The following is a 15576-nucleotide window of genomic DNA, read 5'->3' on the forward strand; positions in this document are numbered from 1 at the left end:
TATCCCTTAGATTCACTGCGCATGCCCCCGAATTCCAGCGCATGCGCAGTGCACCAGAGGTAAACTTTTCTCAGCTTCACTGAACAACTACACAGGCGTCTGAAGTAGAAAAACTATGATTTTTTTTTTCCAATGTGGACACACACATTACAAAAGGGCAATAAACCCCATGTCCAGGGGCATAACTACCATAGAGGCAGCGGAGGCAGCTGCCACAGGGCCCGGGCCATTAGGGGGCCCAGTGACAGCCGCTACGGTTACGGGCCCTATTTACTTGCCCATCCTGGACATAATACTGTGTGCAGGGGCCACTATTGGGGATAATACTGTGTGCAGGGGACACTATGGGGTATAATACTGTGTGCAGAGGCCAGTAAGGGACATAATACTGTGTGCAGGGGCCACTATTGGGGATAATACTGTGTACAGGGGCCACTAATGGACATAATACTGTGTGCAGGGGCCACTAATGGACATAATACTGTGTGCAGGGGCCACTAATGGACATAATACTGTGTGCAGGGCTTACTAAGGGACATAATAGATTGCAGAGGAGGGGTCGGTCGAGGTCTTCGGCGTCGGTTGGGGGGGGGCATGTCAAAAGTTCGCCACGGGGCCCCGCCATTCCTAGTTATGCCACTGCCCATGTCCATTAGGAAATGTGGAGAAAGACTGATGATGAAGAAATTTTCCCAATTTTGAGAAGTAAGGTGAGACAAGAGCTAAGCTGGGTTCACACTCATGTTTATAAGTCAGTTTTTCTTTTCTGTCATAGGAACAGAAGAAAGGACTGAAATGTAACATCAGATCTGTCTGATAACAGACAGCAATGGTCCATGTGTGACCCACTTTTTCACCTTCATTGTTAGATGGATTCTGCATGTAGGACTTTTTTGGCCACCATTTGTGGTGGCGAAAGTGTGAATGTACCCTAAGATTGGAATAATAATCTGGAACCCAGTGGTAAAGAAATCCTTCTAAACTAGACGAATAAGTCAATTCCCATAGTTGAAAAACATTGAGGCTTTGGATAAACAATAGGATTAGGGAGTGTTGGAGACAAGTATCGTATGCATGGAACGGAGATGGAATAGGGATGACCTCTGATGGTACACCTCATTAGTTCCTACATACCAAAGCTTTTCTATATTAATCAGAATTTTCATTTTCGAGCCTACAGCAATATACTGTATGTAGACAATGTCGTGTTTAATGTGCCAACCATCATTGAGCTATGTGTTTTATAATGAGCTTAGAAGACAAAGCACTAGAGTTGAGAGAGACGCAAGTAACATTTGCTACATGCTTAAATGATTAGGTAAGCGCTTGTTTGACTGGAAGGTCTGATACACTTGGCATGTGTGACATGGAATGTTGAGGATTTGCCAAAAGTTAAATGGTGAGGGTTGTTTGTTTGTTTCTTTTCGTCTTCTTTCTGCCGACTGGTAATCTACAATCACATGGGTTACTAGCTTTGCTGGATGAAATTAATTATGTTCCTTTGCTTAAATGTCACAGTGTCTTAGCTTCTAGGCTACTTTTTCCATTTAATCACTTAATGTGCCTATAAGGAATATATGCAAATTTTGGGATTTCTGCTGCCTGTATATTAATCGCACTGTAATTAAAGAAACAATACACATGCCCTAAGGAAATGGGAGCGTCCATTGGGATAGGAACTCAATACAATAATGCTAATATTAGCTTTAAAGGAATTGTCTTAAGGGCAACTCCTATGATATTGAACATGGGTCTTGAAAGATCTTTGGAACCTACCTAATGATCATCCTAGAAGGACTACCCATGTCCTTGTACCCTATTTAGGTAGGTTCCAAAGATCTTTCTTATAGGGTACAAGGACATGGGTAGTCCTTCTAGGATGATCTTTAGGTAGGTTCCAAAGATCTTTCTTAAGATCATCCTAGAAGGACTACCCATGTCTTTGTACTCTATTAAGAGGTGTGCTCTACTAGGTGAAACTTTCTTCTATGAATAAAAGTGAAAAGTCTTGTCCAAGAGTGGCTTTAGGTGTGGTAGACGTGGTACCTGTGCATATTACATGGTAGTTAATTCATTGAAGTGGCTTGTTATGGTTAGAATAGCCCAACCCATAGCAATCAGATGATCAGAGAGGTGGCTTGATTCTGGGATGATATTGTCTAGTTGGAAATATCCCTTTAATTCAGTGGATACATATCAATATCAGTAAGCTCGATTTTATAAGTGGTCTGAGAAGGTGACAGGCAGGGTGCTGGAATCTTGCTATATCAGCCCCAGGTTTTTAACTTATGTGTGGTCCAGAGCGGATCTGGAGTAGGCCTCAGCTCCAGGTGTGAGTCCTTGGCTCATTACTGGTCCAGAAAAAGGCTGCAGATTCTGCACTCCAATGCAGATCCATGGAGTGAAAGGAGGTGTATGGGTCTGTCCTGTAACCCTGAGTCCGGAGAGACAAAGTTATGCTTGTATTGTTCACATGGCTGGTAGTAAGCCACACGTATAGTTAGGTTAACATTACTGTTTAGTTAGTTGCTCAGACGAGCAGGTTTTTATTTTGTTTTTGCCTGAAGTTAAGGCTGTATTTTGTCTTGCTCATTTTGTGCCTGAAGTCAAGCTTTATTTATTGTTCTGTTTTTATTTTTTGACATTTTGTGTCCCTGTCTTGACTCTTTGGGTACGCACCACTGCTGCCGAGCTAACTTCTCCACTGTGGTTATAAATAGTTTCAATGGTTGATAACCCCAGTAGCCTCCCCATACTATCACAATTGTCTCCTGAGGAATTCCAATCATCATATCCCTAGAATAACCATTCATTATATATATATATATATATATATATATATATATATATATATATATATATAGGATGGACATATAGATATTTGTATAATCTTAACACAAGTAATTAAGTATTAAATTAATTCATATAAATAAAGTTTAACTAATGTAAACAACCTGTAAACCACAGATACATCATAAAAAGATAAAATCAATTAACCCAACTCAATTACGTCTGCTATCATATTGATCCAATATAAAATTTCAATAATTACTGTCTATCTTTAGAATCCTAATTACTTTAATTACCAACACATGGTATAATTGATTGCATAAATTAAAGTATCAGTCAATGGCAAGTTTTAGTTTAATAGTCTGATATGTCTACAAGGCAACAATGGGAAATTTAATAGAAACAGCAGTGATTGAATGTATATCAGTATTGAGTTTTACAAGAGATCTAGAGTGGCGGTGGAGCCCTCAGCCTCAATTTACAGCTAGCTAACATCAGCCAGTATGAGGTCTTGTCTGGTGCGAGGAAACTGGAAGAAAGGTCTATAGGTTTCTGATTTTGGACATCTTTAGCTAACAGGGTCTACATAACAGACAGTGGTGTAACTAAAGTTTTGTGCAATCTTTTGTCCAGGGCCCCCTATCTCCACTCTACAGAAAATTTTTGATAGTGATGGTTATGGGTGTTAAGGAGTTTAATCCACCTTAATGTAGTTAGGGTAATCTGGGGGTCTCCTTGGCTTATGGTCCAGATGGAAGCTGCAATCTCAATACTGATGCCAGTGCTTATGGGCCCCCCTAAGGCTCCTGGGTCCTGATGCGACTGAACCCTTTGCACCCCCTCAAGTTATGCCTTTGTTTACACCGGATCTGTTCGGTGATATCTGATAGTTTGACCTAGTAGATGGAGAAATGGTTAGTTTCATGATAAATGACAGATACATTGTAGTCAATGGTGTTTCTGTCTGTTATATGACAAATCCGTCTTAGTTAATGACTCTACACTCTGTCTTCTAAAGGGGGTTCCAATATAATGTCTATACATCATAATAGACCACATGGGGAGCGACTATTTTATTGCAATGACCTCTTTGAATGTGCTTTCTGGTATGTTATTACCACTACATTCATGTACTATTACAGCATTTTTATTCGGTGCTTAGATAGTATAAAACATTCCACTCAATGATAAATTAGTTCAAAGCATATCCATATCTATGAGCAGCATATTACTGACAAACCTCTACAGTCCCTTCTCAGAACATCTAAGAAGAAGAGCAGTAATCCTTCACAAAACACTGCCACATACTTATGGGAAGACACAGCTATACACATAGGCTACGAGAAATGTGCAAGTCTCTTACACAGGGTGGACTTGGAAACTATTTTAGGAATTTGATCCTGCTTATGTCTGGAAATCTTGGAAGAGGATTCCTCTGCCTGTAAACAGTTGCTTCACTATTGAGAAGCAATGAAGAATTTGATTAACTCATTCAGACTCATGGTAGAATTACAAGGGGGATATCGTCACTCCATAAGGAGAGAACCACCATTTAGGTGTGTGGAGTCTTTGTATACAATGCAAGGACATCAAACATAGGATAGGGTTAAAGAAAGGTAAGGGTCTAAAGGTTTATTGGTCCTATTGTGCATAGTGACAGAACACAACAATGGTCAGTTATCGCTATTAATTTACGTCTCATGATGGTTACACACATGAAACAGTTGTCAACTGAGCAATACTTGGACATGGAATTATAAATCCTCTGCCAGAGACCAATTGTTAACAATATTGGCTGCTTCAGAGTTTTACAGAATCCTTATTGTCAGGGTTGGGTTGTCCCACCAGAGTACCAGAGGATATTCTGATGGGCCCAGGCTCTACCGCCATAATGGTTCAGCAGAAGACACCCATATTTGAAGGGTACTATGGTATATTTCATAGGGGTTGTTGGAGACTGGATCCCTTTCAATAATTTTATCTGGTGGGTCCAAGGAACCTCAGTCCGACACTAATTTAAGGGGTTGTCGAAGACAAAACATTGATGGCCTATCCTTAGGATAGATTATAAGAAGGTTTGACGCCTAAAACCCCTGATTAGTTGACATCAGGACAGTGAACAGATCTAACTTCATACACTATGTAGTGACTATGCCATGACATTCACTTGATTGGCTAATTGGTGGTGGTCCTGGGTGTCAGACCCCTACTGATTTGATATTGGTGACCTATCCTAAGGCTAGGTCTTTCATTTATGGTCTTGGACAATTGTCCACTAAAATCCACACTTGATGCCCACTACTACATAATCATGATGACTGCTACTACATCATCTACCAAGACAGAAACGTTGAGTAGTCCTATATAAGAAACATCAGTCTAAAAGTTCTATACTGATGTGAGAACATTACAAGTATGGATATGCCGATGGATATGGCCCCGTACTTTTCACCTTATTAAAGGTCATGCACGTATGGATTTTTCTAGATGGTATTCTAAGGGAAATAGCAAGGGAAAGTATTCCACAAATAAATAATTCATCCTTCCGTGGAAAGGTTTCCATGTTACAGTATGGATAGCTTCACTTGTAGAGGGTCCAGCATATTGCCATGTTAACCCTTTGCCACATGACAAGTCATTAGTGTGTATTTAAAAATTCAGATTTCTTAGAATTTCATAAAATTCTGCACAGTTTAATCAGTACATAAGTATTTAGGAATTTAGCAGTGGTTAGCACTGCAGCCTTGCAGCGCTGGGGTCCTGGTGTTCAAATCCTGCCAAGGGCAAAAACCATCTGCAAGGAGTTTGTATGTTCTCCCCGTGTTTGCATGGATTTCCATCCCATATTCCAAAAAAGACATACTGATAGGTGAAATGTACATTGTGAGCTCTATGTGGGGCTCACAATCCATATTAAAAAAAAAAAAAAAAAAGTATTTAGGATTTTATAGGCACAGACGCTGACAGGTAGCCCAAAATAAAGAAAACTAGTTTCTGTTTGTTAGTGGTGGGAATAATAATGATCTGCTGAGAAATATACATTGTCGTACTGTCAGAGTTTTTCTTTAAGACACAACACAGCAGCCTAAGACGCATAATTAAGACGGCCATTAAAAGCTTTATTTTTTACCCTTGTGAACTCTATGTTGACCTTTCCAGTAGGCTACTAATGACTGACATGTTTATCTCCCATTGGATCTCACATTGTCTAATTAGCATGGAGTTCCAAGAATGGTTTGTGTGTTGTATATACAAAGATAATGAATATATATGTACTGTATATATATTTGGACATTTAGAGGCTTTTATGGCACCCACTTCTAAATCCATAGGCGTTAATATGAAACCGGTCCGCCCTTTGCAGCTAACACACTTTACACTCTTCTGGGAAGGGTCTGTTGGAACTTTTGACAATATATTGAGAATAACATTTGTAGACTCAGATATTGATTTTGGATGAGAGGACCTGTCTTCCAAGAGACTTTGCCTCTCTAACATGCTCTTTTTGAACAAAGAGGGAAGAAGGTAAGTGGCTGGAAATGGACGTCTGCGCTCTCTGGTCCACAAATTGGAATGTCGACAAGGTGGATAAAATATATGACCTTTATTGGACAAAAACATACTTCACAAGGCGTTTCGAGCTCCACAAGCTCTTCTTCAGGTGCGCAATTACTTGCCAGGGGAGGTCAGACGCGTCAGATGTTGGATGAGAAGGCCTGTCTTCCGAGAGACTAACATGCTCTTTTTGAACATAGTCATGTGACTTAGTTGATCATTTACCCTCGTTTTCTTCATTAGTACAAATTACACTCACCGGCCACTTTATTAGGTACACCTGTCCAACTGCTTGTTAACACTTAATTTCTAATCAGCCAATCACATGGCGGCAACTCAGTGCATTTAGGCATGTAGACATGGTCAAGACAATCTCCTGCAGTTCAAACCGAGCATCAGTATGGGGAAGAACGGTGATTTGAGTGCCTTTGAACGTGGCATGGTTGTTGGTGCCAGAAGGGCTGGTCTGAGTATTTCAGAAACTGCTGATCTACTGGGATTTTCACGCACAACCATCTCTAGGGTTTACAGAGAATGGTCCGAAAAAGAAAAAACATCCAGTGAGCGGCAGTTCTGTGGGCGGAAATGCGTTGTTGATGCCAGAGGTCAGAGGAGAATGGCCAGACTGGTTCGAGCTGATAGAAAGGCAACAGTGACTCAAATAGCCACCCGTTACAACCAAGGTAGCCAGAAGAGCATCTCTGAACGCACAGTACGTCGAACTTTGAGGCAGATGGGCTACAGCAGCAGAAGACCACACCGGGTGCCACTCCTTTCAGCTAAGAACAGGAAACTGAGGCTACAATTTGCACAAGCTCATCGAAATTGGACAATTGAAGATTGGAAAAACGTTGCCTGGTCTGATGAGTCTCGATTTCTGCTGCGACATTCGGATGGTAGGGTCAGAATTTGGCGTCAACAACATGAAAGCATGGATCCATCCTGCCTTGTATCAATGGTTCAGGCTGGTGGTGGTGTCATGGTGTGGGGAATATTTTCTTGGCACTCTTTGGGCCCCTTGGTACCAATTGAGCATCGTTGCAACGCCAAAGCCTACCTGAGTATTGTTGCTGACCATGTCCATCCCTTTATGACCACAATGTACCCAACATCTGATGGCTACTTTCAGCAGGATAATGCAATGCCATGTCATAAAGCTGGAATCATCTCAGACTGGTTTCTTGAACATGACAATGAGTTCACTGTACTCCAATGGCCTCCACAGTCACCAGATCTCAATCCAATAGAGCATCTTTGGGATGTGGTGGAACGGGAGATTCGCATCATGGATGTGCAGCCGACAAATCTGCGGCAACTGTGTGATGCCATCATGTCAATATGGACCAAAATCTCTGAGGAATGCTTCCAGCACCTTGTTGAATCTATGCCACGAAGAATTGAGGCAGTTCTGAAGGTAAAAGGGGGTCCAACCTGTTACTAGCATGGTGTACCTAATAAAGTGGCCGGTGAGTGTAGATACATTATTAAAATGGGACTAGATAAACATGGCTGTTCCTTAGAAAGAAAAGGAAGAGACCACTCTTGTCAAAACGGTATGTTGCAGATTAGTCCCGTTTACGTTAATGGAGCTGAGCTGCAATACCTGACACTGCCTGAGTACAGGAGTGGTGCTGTTTCTAAAGGAAAGCAGCAATGTTTTTCTATTGCTAGACAGACTGTATAGCTGTCAGGAGCATACATAGGGCTACACTTTTAGTGTTGGTTTCCGCCTCTAATACAATCCAATATGGAGGACCTGGTGCTCACTTGTTTAATACCCTTCAGCCGTTGTGAACATCAGAACATAATCTATAGATTACATCAGGCAAAGACCAAACCGTTCTGTTCTAAGGCATAAAATATTCATGGCTGGAGAATATAGATTGCTTGCGTCGCGCTATTGTACCTGAAGTGCCGTCACGTCGCTGTCTGCTTTGTTTTAATTACAGGGTACACATATAAATCGCTATTAAATAATCCGAAAACAGCATTAAGTCTTCCAACTGACTGATTTACTTCCCTGTAATTTTGTAAGACATTGACTTCACTGGCAGCTATTTACTTACATAAACCAGGACATAAACACTCTTATTACAATGCTTACAGGCAAGATGACATAGGCAGGATTGAATTACCTTGAAATGATATGGCTTTCCTCTAGACAACCCAGCTCGGCCTTTATGTTCTATTGTACATGAAAAATGCAATAAAAAGAAAAATATTCTAGATTTTCTGTAAATCAATACAAGATGTATACGGGTTTAGTGTGTGTGTGTTATATACATATGTTGCAAGCATGTGAGAATAAGAGCAGATCACATTCCCCGCTGCTCCATTGCAGGTGTTGTCTGCAGAATACAGGCCCTATATATTACAGCCGTTATTCTGTGTATAGGCTGCTTATAGAGGGGGTTCAATGGGATGTGTTGTATCGTAGCAGATATGTGAGCATTGTAGAGGTGCAAAGACTTGCCTGGACGCTGGGTCAATCTCCCTATGGGCGCTGTGTTACAGTGTTGGTGGTTGCTGTGCTGCAACCAGTAAAGTAGGGACCCAGTATATAGAGGTCCCCATTATATGGGCTTATATATCTTGATCAATATGTATACTAAGGCCTGGTTCACATTTGCATTCTGTATTCTGTTCGGGGAGTCCACTTGGTGGCCCCCCAAATGGAATACCAAACGCATTGAAAAGCAGTGAGCAATGAAAGCGCACGGAACCCATAGACTATAATGGGGACCGTGTGTTTTCTGCGCGGTGTCCGCACAAATCATGCGGAGAGAAAAGTACTTCTTGAACTACTTTCCTCTCTCCGCAGGAGTTGTGCGGACACCGTGCGGAAAACACACGGACCCCATTATAGTCTATGCGGTGTGTGGTTTCATTGCTCACCGCTTTTTACTGCTTTCGGTATTCCGTTCTGGTGGTCCCCAAGTGGACTCCCTGAATGAAGATGTGAACTGGGCTGGGAATCTTGTGTTCATTTTTGCAGATTTTGCAGATTTTGCAGAGATTCTGTGGATCAGTGGTTAGCACTGCAGCCTTGCAATACTGGAGTCCTAGGTTCAAATCCTGCCAAGGACAACATCTGCAAGGAGTTTGTATGTTCTCCCTGTGTTTGTGTGGGTTTTCTCCGGGTACTCCGGTTTCCTCCCACACATCAAAGACTGATAGGGAATGTAGAATGTGAGCCCTATATGGGACAGTGACTGAGAATATCTGTAAAGCGCTGCCGAATATGATGGCGCTATATAAGTAAGCATAATAAATAATAATAATAAGCATAATATCAATGTATAATATTGGGATGTGCACTCCATTTTTTCCCCTCTCAGTAATGTTGTTACACAACCAGATGTCGGCCCCCGTTTTCTCGTTGATCGGCACTCGTTTGCATTAGCCTGATTACTCAGGCAAACGAATGGAGGAGGAGCGATCTCTACAGTGATTGTTTCTCCTCCATTTGGCTACTCTGGTTATCGTCAGGACTGCCTCGATTACATAGGACGATACGCTGCCCATTCACTTGTATAAGAACAGAGCTGCTTCCAGTTGTATACCTAGTATGTGGCCGAAACAGCTGATCAGCACAGGGTACAGGGGACACAGGGTGTCCGACCCCAATGGATCCATTTTTGTTATCTCTTGGACAACCCTTTTAATTAAATCACAGAGTTTATATAATGTGTGTAAGAAGAGAAATACCGTAATTCTGGCGACTTTGAGCTTCTCGGAGGAGATGCCGTCAGACCATTTAGTTTTTGTCATGGATAAATACGATAGAGGCGATTTTCCTGACAATGATTGTGAATAGTGGAAAGATCATAAACAACTGCCTAAGAACACACTTAGTATCCTGGCGTTCCACAATGTTTCTCTTAGCTGTAATAATATTGGATCTGGAAATCTGGGAGATGAAAAAGGACAGAACAATAACAACAGCTGCAATCCAATTAGATGTGACTCCCTCGCAGTGTCCAGAGCAGTCAACCTAAATCAGCTTGGTGCCGGTCTTCCTTCAGCCGTCTGGTGCCTGCCCAGGACTCAGGAAAGGGGCTGTCTGCCCACTTCATCTCTGCAGCCAAGCAGGCCCTTCCCAGTTACCGCTTCCAAGGAAAAAAAGGACTTGGCTGAAGATATGGATCAAAGCACTACAGCCTTTTAGTAGTCTGGCAGGGAGTCGCGTCTTTATTCGCCGGTCCCACCACCATCTCAGAAGAGAAGGGGTTAAAGGAGTTGTAAATGTGTTTTCCCCGTGTTCTTGTAAACAACCTCCATACAGAGATTTTACTTTCCTTCCAAGTTTCTGCGAGACTTGTTTATTTATAACAAGTTTAATTAGGAAGTAATGCCTTATTAGGGCCGACTAAAACAAGAGCAAATCGCTTGTTATGATTCGAGGGGGTTGACGTTTTGCATTAGTATAGCGAAAGTAACAAAGTACATAAAGTCATCCGAATTCCTTATAGAATCTTAAAGTAAAATATGCCAAAGACGCTAAAGGAAGGCAAAATGCATAACTAATGTGATCCATTTACTCAAAAATTACATTACAATTTACCGTTTTTTAAAAATAGGTTTTATTTTTTTTTTGTTTTGCTTGCAATTCTAATGCAAACTCTAGGATACAATACTTATGCGGCCAAAATAAAGCCTCTGATGCCGGATTCAATACCGTACAGGAAAAATCGCCCCCCAGAAGAATATACAAACACCCTGGCCTGTACGTGTCTATGGAAGTCGCTATCGTGAAGTCATATTTGCCGACGCAAGGACAAATTTGCATGCTAAGTAAATAAAAATCAACTAAAAAAACTTCACTTGGTCTAGTAATAATAAGCCTAGAGTCACATCAGGTTTGGCTCATGTCCAGAATTGACATGTCCATAGATTATCCCTATGTGGTGGAATTTATTATATTATTTATTACACTGTTATAAAGTATATAATGCACAAATAATTTATCATTAACATATGTATTCCTAACAAACATGCACCTTTCATTCTGGTATTCTGCTTTTTCCAAATTATGGCATGTTCACACTACCTTTATTAATGTCCGTTGCTCTTATCTGTCGTAGGATGAGGGCAATGGACTTCTATCATGTCTGTGGTGGAAAAAAACGTTGTAGCTGTAGTGCTTTTTCTTCTGTTACAAAAGTAAACGAACATGACGGAATAAAGCTTTTGTCATCAGAGGCGTAACATGAAGCTCCTGGGACCTAATACAAAATCGGCACCAGGCCACCCAACTATAATGTAGTGTATGTAGTACTGGCAAGATGCCCCTTATGGGAACCTTAAGACTTCTGGGCCCAGGTGCAACTGCACCCTCTGCACTCCCTCAAGTTACTCCCCTGTCTGTCATGTTTTTTACATTAGAGTGAATGGGAACAGACACATATAGAGGGGGCCCCACCTGCATCCGTCACTATCGCCATTCATGTCCATTGATAGTGAATTTACATTCTGGGCCTTGCTGGAACCACGTTGGCTCAGGAATTAAGAGGTTGCCCAGTAGGAAAAAAAATTTGGTAAATGTATTCTAGTGGCTCAAAAAGAAAGCAATAATCCCTCCATCAATTGAGCGTCCGTATACTAGGTCTGTATTAGTCCTACTTCCTGGTCCCTTCTTAAAGGGATTCTACCATTAGAATCCCTTTTTGAACTAAGACCATGTTGGAATAGCCTTTAGAAAGGCTATTCTTCTCCTTCCTTTATTATTCTGATCCATGCCGCCATTCCGGTGTTTAGTTTTTTCGCTGAATGCAAAAGAGTCTTCAGAAAACACAGGAGACATCCCCTGTGCTGTCCAAAGACTCTCCATCTGCTTCTCCCAACTGCCTCTTCACTGCGTCATTGGATGCATCTTCAGCCGAAAGAGCCAACTCCGCATGTTCGTCAACCATTTTCCTGTGGCTCAATGGATGCTTGTGTAAAAGGCCACAGGAAAATGGCTGACAGACATGCGCAGTCAGCTCTTTCGGCTGAACACACGATCAATGACGCAGCGAAGAGGTGGTTGGGAGAAGAAGATTGAGGCATGTTGGAGAGTCTTCGGATAGCAAAGCAAAGGGGAATGCCACCTATGCTTTCTGAAGAGCAAAAAAACAAAATAACACCAGAATGGCGGTGCGGAGCAGATGAATAAAGGCAGGAGAAGAATAGCTTTTCTTAAGGCTTTTCCAACATGGTCTTAGTTCAAAAATGGATTCTAATGATAGAATCCCTTTAATACAAAGGAAATGCCGGCTCGGCCAATCACTGATAGCCATGACCTGTTTCGACCACTGATTGGCATCTTGAGATATGAATAAACCACTGGTGACCAGATAAGGTAGGAAGTAGTTGCGAGGTGATATTGGTGAGGAATCGCTTCTAGAGATGAGTGAACAGTAAAATGTTCGAGGTTCGATATTCGTTTTGAGTAGCCCCTCAATATTCGACTACTCGAATCGAATATCGAACCCTATTATAGTCTATGGGGGGAAAATGCTTGTTTCAGGGGTAGGCAACGTTCGATCAAATTATACTTACCAAGTCCACGAGTGAGGGTCGGGCTGGATCCTCCGAGAAGTCTTCTCCGTGCAGCGTCCCTGCGGCATCTTCCGGCTCTTCATTCACTCTGCTAGGCATCGGGCCTGGGCAGAGCCAACTGCGCATGCCCGCACTACAAGCAGACATGCGCAGTCGGCTCTGCCCAGGCCCGATGCCGGGCAGAGTGAATGAAGAGCCGGATGACGCCGCGGGGAAGCTGCACGGAGAAGACTTCTAAAGGTAGGAGAAGAACCAGCGTTGATTGGCCGACTGTATAGCATTCAGCCAATCAATGCTGGTTCTGCATCGAACTTTTACATTCGAACAGCGAGTGGTACTCGATCGAGTACGAGTATTTCGAATACCGTAGTATTCCATCGAATAACTACTCCATTGAATACTACTCGCTCATCTCTAATCGCTTCTTCTCTTTATTTCATCCACTCTGAGCCATTTACCAAAGCTTTCTGCCCACTAGACACCCCCTTTAAAAAACATACAGAAATATTCGTGTTGTTTTCTCCTCCTTGAAATTTCCAGCAAGCGTATAATCGGAATGGCGCTCAGTATCGGCAGCTGAAACGGCTGCATACATTCAGCAGGCAATGTAGCGATGCAGGTAAATGAGTGAATATACGGCAGTGTTTGATAACATTGTAATATGTGTGTTCATGCTTTATCTTAAGTACTGGGAAATGTTTCAAGACATATTATGAATACTAATTCAACAGTGGACACGTTTCAAAGGCATTAATTCATTCCAATAATAATTGAGGTGTCAAAGTGTTTTCTTTTGCTTTCTATGAGTTCCTGTGCAGAAATAAATTATTACTCCCTTTTTATTCTCCTATAGGGCCACGCTCAGACTGAAAGCTGCTGGCTCAAAAGTCAGCTATCTTATTTTCCGTGCTTGGCGGTAGTATTGTGTTAGTCTGAATTAGCGAAACTTGAAAGAGGTGTTGTAGTGCACTCAGGCGCTCTTCAGCTTCCTTTTACGTGTCTTTGTCCGTTTCCTCAATGTAAGAGCTACAGACCCCTGCCAATAGGAGCTGGTTTATTTATGGATGTGAACGTCTCCCTAGGCCATAGAGAACGTTGGGATCAAGCGATGGCAATGTTACTTGCGATATAAGGCAAAGGCCAACGCAACCAAGGAATCGTCTGTTGTTTCTCTATAAAGAATTTCTAAAATTCTGATATTTTACCAGAAATGTCATGGAAAAGGAAAAAGTGATACCAATAGAAAGCGTAGGATTGCCTTTACTCCTCACTAAGCAGCCCGTCCATGCATTTTCAGTAGGATCTAGTATGTATGGGTGCCAGCACTCACTGCCAGCCATCCTTTCATCGTTTTTCAGGATGGGGATGAGTGGCGCCAAAGGGGTCTGGCAGCCACTCACCCTTCCTCCTGGGGGGCAGTTTTCAGCTGGCAGTTATCTAAGGTCTATTGGCCAGCTTTACAAGCTACTTTCCCTATAGAACAAGTGGACTCTTCATAATGCAGATAACACAATGTGCCCTTACAGATGGTATTTTACTTCTATAATCATGACAGATATTAAAGCAGTCCCCATGCCACAAACACTATAAGCAAAATATAGATCCGAGACCAAAGAAGGCCCGGTTAGGGCTCATTTCATGGAGATGGGGTCTGGCACCATAAAAGACGAGAGCAAAATTTATGGAAAGATGTAACGATACACGTTGCAACGCTACGCCTGACATCCAGTGAAACCAAAGGGAAAGATTTAGGTAGATGTTCCATATGCATTGTTCATTGGCCCAATATATCACAACAAGCTTGAGATCAGTCCCTATGATTATAACCATATAGGCTACTACATATAGGCAAGGCTTGCTATAGTGCTATAGATATAGGTGCCTATGAAGCAATACAATGAGAATCTCTTATATAACCAACTCTTTATGGTGTTACTCTAGGAAGGTTTGGGAGTCTCTGGTCCCCTCCTCTGGCCTCTGGGCCCGGAGGCTACAGGGGGACGGAGCATGGTTGAGCTGCCCAAGACTCTCCCCCAGCCAAACGCTGTGAGTAGAGAAGTCGTCCCTGTGCCGCGAGCTCCCCTGAGCCGTATCAAAGGGCGACTCTTAGCGGTGGATCACTCGTCTCGCGTGTCGATGAAAAACGCAGCTACCTGCAAGAATTGGTGTGAAGCACACATTGTTCATCGACACTTCGAATGCACCCTGCGGCCCCGGATTCCTCCCAGGGCTATGCCTGTCTGAGGGTTGCTCCTCGTCGCTCGCCCGACACATGGCTGACGCGGCTGGGGTTGTCTAGGGGTCATCTCTTACATTTTCCAGGTATATTTTACATAGGAACACATGAAGTGTTTGCAGATTTGTACACCTAGGCATGTTGGTCCCTTCTCTGCCTGGTCTGGCATTTAGCCTGGCATCAGTTTATCATCAATTTCCCTTTATCTTATCTGGCTAAAACAATCTAGGACACTACTATTATTGGCGCCTTCACAAGCGTGCGGTAGTCTCTGGACATATTTCTTCCTAGCAATGATGGCAGCTTTATCTTAGTTTGGAGGATGGACTCTGCTATTATTGTGTGTCTTTTGTGTTACATTACAGCTGCACTTTCATATGGTCTTGGTTCGGTCAAGCAAAACCTTGTAATAATGGGAGTGGGTGGACTTGTGCAGCTCTGGTATTGCAATAGGG

At 42.4% G+C, this 15576-nt stretch overlaps 1 protein-coding gene and 1 pseudogene across 1 annotated transcript in view; one reads left to right on the plus strand and one right to left on the minus strand.

The window, feature by feature from the left end:
* Positions 1 to 15576, minus strand: part of MAMLD1 (mastermind like domain containing 1) — a 177266-nt gene that overhangs the window by 42441 nt on the left and 119249 nt on the right. The gene's annotated exons all lie outside the window — the stretch shown is intronic.
* LOC142185758 (5.8S ribosomal RNA) lies at positions 14987 to 15135 on the plus strand (annotated as a pseudogene).

This window comes from Leptodactylus fuscus, chromosome 11 (assembly GCF_031893055.1).
Source record: "Leptodactylus fuscus isolate aLepFus1 chromosome 11, aLepFus1.hap2, whole genome shotgun sequence".
Lineage (NCBI taxonomy): Eukaryota > Metazoa > Chordata > Amphibia > Anura > Leptodactylidae > Leptodactylus > Leptodactylus fuscus.